The following is a 13,519-nucleotide window of genomic DNA, read 5'->3' as shown; positions in this document are numbered from 1 at the left end:
ACATCAAGGGCAACATTGTCATATCATTTAAACTTTTTGCCATTCATTGTTTTATATGTTGAATTTGGGTATTAAGGTTAAAAATTATATCAGAGTACTGGATTACCTTTTACTAAAGTCCATGAAGTGAAACGCATTTGAGTGGTATGACCCCAGTCCTATAGGATGTATATTATGTTAAGGTTAATAAATCCAGAGGCTAGAATTATTCTTCTCCATTCTATCACCTTGCCTAATGGGGATTAGTTTCTACCATCCCTTTGCCTCATTTTTCCACATTAGGCAATTTTGAAAATACCCTCATTTCACTGGACTTTACTATGGATGAGAGAGCAGTTTCCTATTGGTGCCAGCTGGTTCTTTTTCTTACACTATATAAATTTGAGCACTGAGAAGGCTCTGGACCCTTGTCTAAAATATAAAAGTCATTACATAGTTCCATATCCAGATGCTACCCCACTGGGTGCTGCCCTTGCCTGAGGGCAATGGAGACCTCACACTGAGACTGTTGTTCTGTGTTGGTATCTGTTCTCCCTCTTGTAAGAGCAATTTAGCTTTTTAACTGTTGTCTCTGTGTGGCTCTATTGTTCTATGTTGTTCATGATTAGGTTCAAAATTATTTACTTTAACTGATAACATTTAATACTGTTTTTATTTATTTTGTTTAGTTGTTTTTCAGTCATGGCCAACACTTCATGATGCCATTTGGGATTTTCTTGGCAAAGATACTGAAATAGTTTCCCATTTCCTTCTTCACCTCATTTTAAAGATGAAAAAATTGAGGCAAAGAGGATTAAGTGACTTACTCAGGGTCACATAGCTATTAAATGCCTAAGACTAGATTTGAACTAAGGAATTTGAATCTTCCTGACTCTACACAAAGCACTCTACCCATTGAGCCTCCTAGCTGTACCTATTTGTTTATATTTAATATTAAATATAGGTGACTGAGAAAGGGGAAAAACAAAGAGATCCTAAGGCATAATACACTACTTCAAGGTTATTGATAAGAAGAGCAATTTTTTAAAGGCCAAGAAATAAATGCCAATAGCATCAGCAACAATTAGGAAAGAGTATTATTCATAATTTTCAGTAAACAGAATTATTCTCTAAGACATAGGGTGAAGCAATGGTTTGAGGCTTATAGTCAAGTTGAAATTTCACCTAATATAAAAAAAATAGTTGTTATAACTGAAGGCAAATCATTTAATCTCTCAGAGTCTCAATTTCCTCATCTGTAAAATGTGGGCCAATAATATCTGCAATACTTACTTTATGGAATTTTACAAAGGTTTAAATAAAATAATGTAAGCAAACAACTAAAAAATCCTTTCAAATACTATTTGAACATCTATTATTATTGAAATCAAAAAATTACCGAAAAATTACTGAAATTACTGTGTTATCCACCCAGGGAAAAAAGGAAACAAATACTAAATAAAAAGCATGTCAAAAAAAAAAAAACAGAAAGCAAGAAAAGGCCTAAAACAACTTTTCTAAACTCTTATATTGTTAGATAATAATAATGATGAGAACTGACATTTATATAGGGCTTCCTTTTGTGCTAGTCACTGTGCTAAATGTTTTAATATTATTATCACATCTGATCCTCATCATAACACTGGAAGGTAGGTACTATTTCTATCTTCATTTTATGGATAAAGAAACTAAGGAAAACAGAGCCCAGGGTCATACAGCTTGTAAGTGGCTGGATTTGAAATCATATCTTCCTGACTCCAGATCCAAAGCAGTTTCCAAATAACTCATCAACTAGTATTTGTACTCTCACTTTAAAATCTCTTTCTTTAGTCTTTATTATTCTAATATATATATATATATATATATATACATATATATATATATATATGTATATATGTATGTATGTATGTATATATTCCAAACTGCCAGTTAGCTCCCTGGATGTGTTGCTCTCACCTCTAATATATCATGATTAAATTCATCATCATCAATTTTCCCCAAAACTCACCCCTTCAGCTTCCAGATTTTTAATCCAGTACTATCTCCCACAATGCTTCAACAGAAACTATTTTATTTTATCTAGAGCTCTTCACATTCCTCATACTCCAAGATCATTCCTACCTCCATGCCCCTGGTAAAGCTTTGATCTTCTCTGTGCCTTTTCCAAATCTTACTATTACTATATCTTCAAAATCCAGTTTAAATCTCATCTCCCATGAAACCTTTTCTGTCTACTGCTAGCTTAAAGTTCTTGGTTTATTCATTTCATTTCCTTCACTTATTAAAGAAGGTATTTATCTTTTGGAAAGATCAGATTAGAAGATGTCTCAAGTCCTAGCCATCTCTCAGATTCTATTCTTCAGTGCTTGTATCATTCATTTGTACTCGTATGTTTGTTTGTTTGTGTGTGTGTGTGTGTGTGTGTGTGTGTGTGTGTGTGTAAAGATGAATTGTGTATAGGTACATATTCATTCAAACAGACGTATATTAGGCATTTATTGAGCACAGAGTATTGTGCTAGTCTTTGGGAAGGAGATAATGGTTAGATAAGGTATGATTACTCAAGTATCTTATGGTCTGGAAAGGGAAAATAAGCTACACAATGATTTCATGGGCATGGACAATGACATTTAGTAAACTTCTTTTACCAATACAGATCTATACCTATCCTACTATGTTGGGGGGGGGGGCCTTAGAAGTTAAGCAACTTTCCCAGAATTACATAGACTATGTAAAAAGAATTTAAATGCATTTTCCTGACCTCAAAGCCAGTTCTCTAATCACAATATCATATTCCATCTCAAGTGTGTGTTATCAGATAGCTCCTTTACATAATATTATATAATAAATGCAACAAAGATCTATAACATTTCATTTACAGTGTGAGGGAGCAGTCATTATTGAAAAGATTGATTAGGGAAAGCTTCATGAAGGGGTAGCATTTGAATAAGGCATAAAATGAACAAATGAAGGTAGAGAAGAAAGAAGAAATACTTTCAATACAGAAACAGAAAGGTGAAATACAATTCTAAAAACAGGCAAACATAAAGTGTGTTTGTGAGTCATTGTTCTCTTCACACAGAGTATATGATATATATAGGTATATATGTTGTAGATGATGATGAGGAGGAGGAGGAGGATGAGGATGATGAAGATGATATTTTTCCTTCATTCTTAGGGAAGACCATGACATCAGGGAGATGATGTCATAACAATTGGATTGGGGTGGGGTGGGGGGGGCTTGCTAAGCCACCAGTGTTACTTTCTCCTCCAGAGCCATCTGAGTGCAGTGACCCAGCCAGATATGGATCAGGATGACTGGAGAAGGCACTGAATTCAAGTTAGTCAGAGTTAAGTGATTTGCCCAAAGTCTCACAGTTAGTAAATGTCAAATGTCTAAGATCAAATTTTAATTTAGGTCCTCCTGACTCTAAGACGGGTGCTCTATCCAGTCTTAGATACTCCACCACCTAGTTGTCCTATGGGGTGTGTGTGTGTGTGTGTGTGTGTGTGTGTGTGTGTGTGTATGTACATATATTTATGTATCTATATATACATATATTCATATATAGTATATTTGTGCTTGTATGTTTCTATAGATGTAAGAAGTATATATAAACAGAGAGATCTATATATCTATGCATATTCAACAAATTTAATAAATACACATAAACACACAGAGGAAATAAGGATGATAGAGATCAATCTGGCCATAACACAGGACTCAAAAGTATTTTGAAATAAAACTAGAAAACTTGGATAGGTCCCAGGTAGTAAAGTTCTTTCCTTCTAGGCAAAGGAATCTGAAGTCTATTTGATTTTGTGGCCTAACAGGTTCAAAAATAAGCCTACATGGATCAGATTTACATACACACACATATTTAATATATATATATATATATATATATATATATATATATATATATATATATATATATATATATCATGCAGGTGACAATGTGAAGGAAGAATAGAATTATGAAGGAAAAAGAACAGTTGTAACCTCCAGGAGGGAATGGGTTGTCTCTTATACATCCCCTCTACGGAATACAAAACCACAGCTAAATAACAGCACAGCTAATGTCACCCAATAAATCACTACTGGTTGCAGGACTGCTATGTAGTTAAATGAATGGGCTGTGTAACTGAATGATTCAAAGAGCACCAAAAGGCAGAGAAAAGGAAGAATGATTTAAAGCAGTGCTGGAGGCAATGATGGTGACATTGGGTCATTGTTCTTTTCAATACTTAGAAGGATTTCACCCTGACTTCAAAAAGTTTCTGTTTTTCTCTCCAAGTCTCAATTTAATTTCATGTAAAAATTTGGAAATTCCCCCATCAAAAAACTGTGATATAACATGATCCTTCACTTGATCCAAGGTCAAAGAAAACCTCTTAGGTAAATGAAACTTAAACACTTTGTAGTCAGCTTAAATATTACCTTCAAAACCATTAGAGCTTTATTGGGCATGCATTTTCTTCTCCAAAGCTGGTAGAGATAGCAGAATAAGAAAAGAATCATGCATTATGAGTGGGTAGCCAGATGGCACAGTAGATAGAGCACCAGACCTAGAGTCAAGAATACTCATTCTCCTGAGTTCAAATCTGACCTAAGATACTTGTCACTTAACCCTGTTCATCCCAGTTTCCTCATGTATAAAATGAAATGGAGGAGGAAATGGCAAATCACTATAGAATCCTTACCAAAAAATCCCCAAGAGGGGTTACAAAGCTCAGACACCATTGAAGAACAACTAACAACAATGAGGTGCTTTATTCTATGAAACCTTTTGAAAATTATCAACAAACTCTGAAGTTTCTTTATCCAATTAAAACATGTCATTTCATCATCTTCTCCGCTTTAGAGCCCCAACCATGGTTTTTATCCTTACCATAACCTCCAGTATCTTCACTCCTCAGTTCTTCCCCAACTCATCACCTCTGAAGTGCTACCCTGTTCTCCCTCCCCTATCTTGACTCCTGGGTAAGCCAGTTTGGCTCTCACTATCCTCCACACTTGAATACCTTAACTTCTTGACAACAAATCAAGTCTTCCCAGTTCCTAATCTTGGACTACTTCTACCATCAATCATCTTTGCTCCTAATCACATGCTATTAAATGAAGCTGGAGAAAATCAAACTGTAATGACTGAATTCATATGAATTTAAATTTCAAAATTTCAACAGGGCACTCTGCAGCAAGGCAATACTTTTATAGCTCCCTAATCTCCCACTCACCACAGTGGAGATTCCATCCTTCCTCAAGCCTCTCAAGTTACCTCTCCCCATACTCATTTATGGACCTCATCCCCAAAAAAGGCATTAGCCAAGAACTCTTCTTTCTCCTCTCCTCTTTCTCTTCTCATCTCACTTACTCCTCTTTATATTTTTTCTCATAGCAGAAGATAGCCCTTATCCTTGAAAAGACCAAAACACATATTTTCCATCCATCCCATCTTGTCCAGCAAATTCTTCCTATTATTATTCCTACTATTCTGCTAATCTTCATTCTCTGTAATTTGACTATTCCTTGCTGCCTACATATATTTATATCTTTTTAAAAACTCTCTCTTGATCAAATCACATCAAATCACAATTTCAGCTTTCATTCTCCTCTTATTCAATTATTAGCCCTCTGTAATCTTGCTTTCCTCATAATCATTCCAGTAAATGTACTCTCTCCAAAGTTATGATGATCTCTTACTCACCAAATCTACTGGCCTTTTCTTAAACCTCCTTTTTCTTGAACTCTGCAATCTCTGGTGTTATCAATCACCTTCTTTGACTATATACTGTGTCTTCTTTAGGCTTTCATAACACTACCCACTCCTGATTTTCCTCCTTCATGTCTAAATACTCCTCAGTCTCCTTCACTGGATCTTTATCCAGGTTATTTTGCCTAACTTCCAAGGCTCTTTCCTGGGAATAATTTTATCCTTCTCCCTCTACTTCTAGACCCATTTGTTCAGCCCTAATGTATCAGAGTCTTCTAATGTTATAGTATCAACTAACACTTGATTATCTCAAATTAAATGTCCTATATACCTCTCAAACTCAATACATCTAGAGCACTACCAACTTTCTAATCCCTCAGACTCACAACCTTGTTGTCATCCTTGATCCATTATTCTCATTGATCTCAGAAAAACAATCTGTTATAAAACCAGATCATTTCTTCCATCACAACATCTTTCTCTCTACTCAAACAACTACTGCCCTAATGCAGTTCTCCATCAACTTGGGCCTGGTCTAGTACAATAGTCTTCAAATTGTTGACCCTGCCTCAACTCCCTCCCTAGACCAACTCATTTTTTACCCAGGTGTCAAAATGATTTTCCTAAAGCACTGGTTCGACCATATCACTTCCCTGTTCTAATGAGATTCCTGTGGTTTCTAATTAGATAAATCTAATTTTTTTAGAAAAATCAAATAAAAATTCCTCTGTTTGGCATTTATAGCTCTTCTCAATTTATTGTCTTTCTACCTTTCCAATCTTCTTATGTTTTCCTCACCTTCAAACATCTACTGATGAAGTTACAGTGATCTTGATAACTTTCCTCATATGATAATGCATCTCTCATTTCCATGTCTCTCCCATTCATTTTAACTCATGGCTGGCATGCATACTCTCTTTCTCTTTTCACTTCTACCTGTTAGTTTTTATGACTTCTTTCAAAGCTCAGTTTAAATTCTTGCTCTTGCAGGACACCTCTCCAAATTTGTTTCCCTTACAGTGCTAAGACTCTGGGATTACTTTGAATTTATTGTTTATATATATTTTATGTATCTAGTTATTTACACGCCATCTCCATTAGAAAAAGAGCTACTGGAGCAGTTAAGTTGCACAGTGGTTAGAGCACTAGCCCTACAGTCAGAAAGACCTGAGTTCAAATCCAGCCTCAGACATTTAATAATTACCTAGCTGGGTGATGATCTTGGGCAAGTGTCTTAATCCTATTACCTTTTCAAAAAAAAAGAATATGAGCTACTTAGGGTAGAGAAAGTTTGTAACCTTTCTTTGCAATACCAGGGTTTCTTTGTTAACACAGACTGTCTAATAAATGATAACTGATTGATTGACAGTGTAGAACAGTGGAATAGAAGACATTGTTCATGTTTCAGATCTCTTATTTACAAAATGTGTGATCATGGGTAAATCTGTTCAACTCTCTGAACTTCATTTTTCCTCTTCTATAAAATGAAGATAACATCCATGTTTTCTATCTTACAAGTTTGTAAGAATGAAAACCAAGAAATAATTGTTAACTTAATACTTTTATAGATGTTGATAAAAGTTTCCAAGTTACATATTATGAAATAATATTGCCAATAAATTCTCAATTTGACATTAACAACAACCCTATAGGTTAGTCCCTACATGGACAATTAACATTTAGGGGAAAAAATTGAGCTGGGAAGGACTCTAGAGGCTATTTAGGATCAACTCTACACATTTTATAGATGGTGAAATAAACAGCATTATGGAGGTTGGATTTAACTACACATTTTTATTATAGTGAAAGTTCTAATTTAGCAAAGAAAAGATTTCATAGCCTCCCTTAGTCTGTTGTAAAGATACAATAAAAAAAAATAACTAACATCACTGCTTACACAAGTACTCTTGAGTGACAAAAATCCCAGAAACCATTCCTATAGGCTACTTCTTCCCCCATAAAATCTCGTGGGTAGATGTCCCCTTTTATCCACTCATATAACCATTATGTTTCATATAATATTTGCAAAACCTATTAGCTACCTTATAAAAATGCATGTTTACCTCTTTGTTCGACATAACTTGCCATGAAATCTCATTAACCAATAATCATAGGTACAACTTCAAAGGATAAAAAAACAGTGCAGTATTTTGATGACATTTCAAATACAGAGACTGCAACAGAAAACTATTTACAGGAATCCTTTCTGTCTGATTCAATGTAATTTGGTTAACCAGTGGTAACACATACACAAAAGGAATATTATATTCATTTGATGTCAAGTTTATTCAGCTGTCATTTTAGGTTCTTTATCTTTCATATCCCACTGGCTGTTTCTCATGCCTTGAATACTCTATGTCTTTATTTCTATCTCTTAACATCCCTAACTTCCATTACAAATCATTCCACACCTTCTGTCGGAAACCTTTCCCATTCCCTTAACAGTTAAGAGTTTTCTCTTCTTAGAACATCACTTATACAAAAATATTCATAGCAACCCTGTTTGTGGTGGCAGAGAACTGGAAATCAAGTAAATGTCCTTCAATTGGGGAATGGCTTAGAAAACTGTGGTATATGTATGTCATGGAATACTATTATTCTATTAGAAACCAGGAGGGAGAGGAATTCAGGGAAGCCTGGAGGGGTCTGCATGAACTGATGCTGAGTGAGATGAGCAGAACCAGAAAAACACTGTATACCCTAACAGCAACATGGGAGTGATGTTCAACCTTGATGGACTTGTTTGTTCCATGAGTACAACAAACAGGGACAATTTTGGGTTGTCTGCAATGAAGAATACCATCTGTATCTAGATAAAGAGCTGTGGAGTTTGAACAAAGTTCAAGGACTATTCCTTTTAATTTAGGGGAACAAAACAGATATTTTATTGTCTGATCTTGTTATCTCTTATACTTTTTGTTTCTTCCTTAAGGATGTGATTTCTCTCTCATCACATTCAATTTGGATCAATGTACAACATGAAAACAAAGTAAAGACTGACAGATTGCTTTCTGTGGGGGGGGAGAGAAGTAAGATGGGGGAAAAATTATAAAACTCAAATAAAATCTTTCATAAAAAGAGGAAAAAAGTTTTCTCTTCTTAGGGCAACCTCTCATCTACTTAGTATATGTCTTGCATATCATTTTTTTATTTATTAGCTGTCATCCCCATTGGAATGTATGCATCTTGAAGGAATGGACTACTTTTACCTTTCTTTATATTTTTGATTTGTATCAGAGTAAGTACTTAAAATATTTGTAGATGAATGTATTAATTAAAATTATGATAAGATTTTGAACTATATCTAATTTTCAGTAATCAAGAATATATGAGCTTCTTATAAAACATAGAAAACTATTTCCACAAATCTATTTTAATTCCAGGGGTTCTTGCAAAGTCTTTTTCTAGCCTTGATTTATATAATTCTACTTTATATAATCTAAATTCCAACCAATCCAGACTACTCTCCATTCTCCATTCTTAACTCTGCATTCTCTCATCTTGGCCTTTATTCAAGCTACCCCACTATGCAAAAAAAGAAAAAAATTAACCATCCTTGCATTGCCACCTACATTTCCTCCTGCCTCACTGTTCAATCTTAATGTCATCTTTTCTATAAAGGGATCAATTGAGATCATATCTATAATACATGCTTAGCACAGTGCATATATAAATGCTCATTCTCTTCCCTGTCCATACTAATCTTTGTCTCCTAATTTACTGTAGGTACCTCTTTTCTTTTCATATTTTCACTAAATGTTGCCTATGCCTCTCTTTAAACTATTTTTTTTGGTTTTTTTGCAAGGCAATGGGGTTAAGTGGCTTGCCCAAGGCCACACAGCTAGGCAATTATTAAGTGTCTGAAGCTGGATTTGAACTCAGGTATTCTTGACTCCAGGGCTGGTGCTCTATCCACTGTGCACCTAGCACCACTCTCTTTCAACTTATTACATTTTGTCTTTAAATATGATTTTTGTATAAATTTCTTTTTCTTCTCTTCCCTATTCTACTGAAAATTTCATGAAGGAAGAGTTGTTTTATTTTATATTTCTGCCTGGGATTTAAGAAGACACATGGTAAATGCTTATTAAATTTAATCTTGTTCTCAAATATCCAAGAAAATTAAAATATTTTCACTTAAATAACAAAACTGATAGCATCCTTCCTCTTGTACTAGATGGGATGAAATTTGCTTTTCCCTAAAGACCTTGAAGGTAAATAAATATGTGACTTTGGATAAACCAATTAACTTTTCTAGACTATGTTTATCTGTAAAATTAGGTGGAGAGCCCTAAATGATTCCTAAAAAATCTTTTAAATTTGTATATGTTTAAGAAACTTAGGCAACTAGATGGTATACTAGATGAAGTGTTAGACTTGGGAAGAGGAAGATCTGAATTTAAATCCGGTCCCAGATACTTATTACCCATGTAATCTTGGATAAATCTCCTAACCACTTCTGCCACAGTTTCCTCATCTATAAAATAGGAATAATCATAGCACCTCCCTCATAAGATTGTTGTATGGATCCAATGTGATAAAGTTTCTTTTGCAAACTTAAATTTTTAGGGAAATGCAGGCTATTTTCATTCATGAGGATTTCTGATGCCATCTAGATTTATTCTCTCTCCATCAATCAGATTTGGAGCAATGCAGCTAAGGTTATTATCATTATTATTATTATTATTAATTATTATTATCAAACATCTACAGTGTTACCTCACATGGATCTGGAAAGGATCAAATGACAATATTTCCTGAATGCAAATCTATAGAAGAAATAACTTTGTAAACCTTACAATGCTATAAAAATGATAGCTATCCTCATCACTACTTGTATCATTGTTGGGGAAGGTGAAAAAACATTATTTATTGTAGACAACTTAGGTTCCTTTTCTTTTTCTTAGCTTTTCCTTTTTATTAGATAGACAAATTAGACTGTATATAATGCTTCTCATGACATTTAATTATTTCTGACTTGGTTCTCTAGGGCTAAAAGCAAAACCTTTCCTGAAGTCCCATTTCCCTAATGGGAGAAATTTCAGTAAAATATGCTGCTCTAATTATTTAACCTACCTCCTAGTGATGTGGGAAGGATTAATGATAAACCACCTTGCAAAGCTTTACGTTCTTTGGAAGTGAGATAGTTTTCTCTAACTTCAACCAGTCATCACTTACCAGATTCACACTGTTTTCTAAATTCATCCAAGAAAAAAAATAAATATGAATGTATGACAAAAAATAAAAGAAAAAATTATGTTCAAATCTACCTTTTTTCAGCCTCTGCTTCTCTTTCACATTCTATTCCCAAACCATATTTTAAGTACCCTAACCTAATTCTAACTAACATCAGTCTGAGAATCAAGAATAGAGAGATTTTGAGACAGCTTTGTCCCCACAGTGGGGATTTGACTTTCTGTACATTTTTCACAGTTTGGTTTAATAATCTATTGCAGCAACACTAAAAATAGGCATTCACATTTGGGACTGAAGCTTAAGTCACACTAGGTTATTCATACTGTTTGGAATCAGACACTAAATTCTCTTGTGAACAAATGGAATTCATTAACAGGAAGGAAAAAAGAAAAACCTTGTCAATTAGCAATGATCAGTTACTCTGGAGGTTAATGAATGGTGATTTGAGATGTGAAGACCGGTGATTCAGTCATCAAGGTGAGAGGAGACACCCTTGAACATTTTCATGTAAAAGAGGGAACCAGAAACTTGCTTCCATCTTTTCTCTGGTCATGTGTTTAGACAAAGAAGAAAATAAGTTAAGGAAATTCTAAGACTGAAAAAAAAATCACAATCAGTGTTTTTTTTTCAGTTAAGATCACTCACCAAAGGCCAATTTCATGTCAAAGAATGACATTATTGAACAACACTGAACAAATTCATATAAGATGAATTAGCACTACAAATTCACAACAGTCTAGTATTAAATGGTTGTGTTATTCTTGATATGACCAACAATTTTGCAGGATTTATGATCTGAATTTACTGTCATTGTCATAGGGATTTGGGACAATAGAGATGAACTTTAAAATTTATTTTATTGCAAATGCACTGAATATTAACAAAATTAGCCCCTAATATAACTTAATCCTTATATTAAGCAGAAGGAAGTGAATCTCTGAGCAGCTTAATGACCAATAATGAACCCAGAAAAAAATAGTGAAACATAACTTCCCTTTCTCTTAGTGGAGAGGTTGTTTACTACTAGGAAAGAGTATTCCCTATAAACTTATAACATTTAAAAATATATAAATTTATTTTTGTAAATATAAGCTCTTATCACCTTTAAATTTTTATCTGCTACTCTTCCCCAATTGCAAAGGGGAGTAAAAGAGAGAGGGAGTAAGTGTTTATATGTACTTACTATGAATAAGGTACTTAGTGTGGGTAAGGAATAAGGATTTATATGGTACTACTAGGTGTAGTTTCTTTAAAGATAAATATTATTTCATTTGATTCTCACAATTACCCTATGAAACAGATGCTATTGTGCTATTATTATCCTCATTTTACAGATGAGGTAAATAGAAGTTAAGTGATTTGTCCAAGGCCACACAGCTAGTTCAATGTCAGAAATTGGATTTGGATTCAGGTCCTCCTGACTAAAGCATCACCTAATTGCCTCAGAACTGTAAGTCTCATGAGAGAGTATTTGTATCAGGTTAAAAAAAATCCTGGCTTAAAGATTTTTAGAACATTAGAAATGCTCATTCAATTGCTATTATCTATTATTTAATAGTTCTCCTTTGTTCCTAGGAAGAGCCCAGAATAAGAAAGAGCACAAAAGGACAGAAAAAAGACACAAAGTTTTGGTTGTATCTCTTATTAAGTCAAAGGAAAGAGCATGATTTAAAAGTCTATGAATCAGTGGGCTTGAGACTAGCAAATACTTGGCCCAGGTTCACTGAATGGAAAATCCAAACCAAAGCTTAATAAATGTCATAACATTGAGATTGTTGCCAAAATGTAACTATACTATTAATGGATTTCAGGGTGTCTGAGATCAGTATTTTGACTGAAATATCATGCTTTAATTTTTTAAAAGCTCTTCATTACTTCCAAATAATAACTTGAATAAATTAAATGTGTATTGCAACAAGATATAGCAGAAGTGAGTTTTTTTCCCTTTGTTCATACTTAAAAAATGAGCTTTTTCTCAACTTATTTTCTTTGCACTAACAACAAACAGGCACAAAATAGTAGAAGGAAGCAGTATACCTTTATTATAACCTCCAAATAGTACCTATCCAAATGCGGGACATAAAATGCACTGAAGACCTCCTACAACTTCCTCATCTTAGAGATAAAGAAAATGAGATGTAGATAAGTAAAATGACTTTGTTAAAATCATTCTGAACCCAGATCCTTTGACTGCATATTCAATTCTCTTTCTTTTCTGCCATAATAGTCATCTCCTTAATCCTCTGACCTTCACTTTCCTATCTTACTTTAGAATGATAAATAGTAGTGGCAACCAACCTATGGAATGAGGAGAATGGAACATCAATACCATTGAACAAATGTGAATAGGTTCTCCTCTAATTGTCACATTTTTTGAAACTTCAATTTAATGACATCTATATTCAAAAATGAAGGGAAGTTTTCTAAGTGATAAAATTTCAGGAAGAGGAGAAACCTATTCTATTCAAACCAAGAAGATATAGTTATCAGTGAATAATTCAGGAAGTGGTTTTTTTGAGTGAGAACATACATTCTATGACTAACCAACTTTAAAAAAATATTCTGATGCTAATGGGAACATAAAGAATAGTCTCATCTTAAATATGTACAATTAGTTGGGAAGAAAGGAA

General features: G+C 34.0%; 1 protein-coding gene across 2 annotated transcripts in view; it reads right to left on the bottom strand.

The window, feature by feature from the left end:
* The window catches only part of SH3GL2 (SH3 domain containing GRB2 like 2, endophilin A1), a 229,521-nt gene that overhangs the window by 56,176 nt on the left and 159,826 nt on the right, over nt 1–13,519 (bottom strand). The window lies entirely within an intron of this gene.

Source organism: Macrotis lagotis, chromosome 8, assembly GCF_037893015.1.
Source record: "Macrotis lagotis isolate mMagLag1 chromosome 8, bilby.v1.9.chrom.fasta, whole genome shotgun sequence".
Lineage (NCBI taxonomy): Eukaryota > Metazoa > Chordata > Mammalia > Peramelemorphia > Peramelidae > Macrotis > Macrotis lagotis.
Note: the sequence above shows the minus strand (reverse complement) of the source record. Positions and strands in the feature narration are given on the sequence as shown.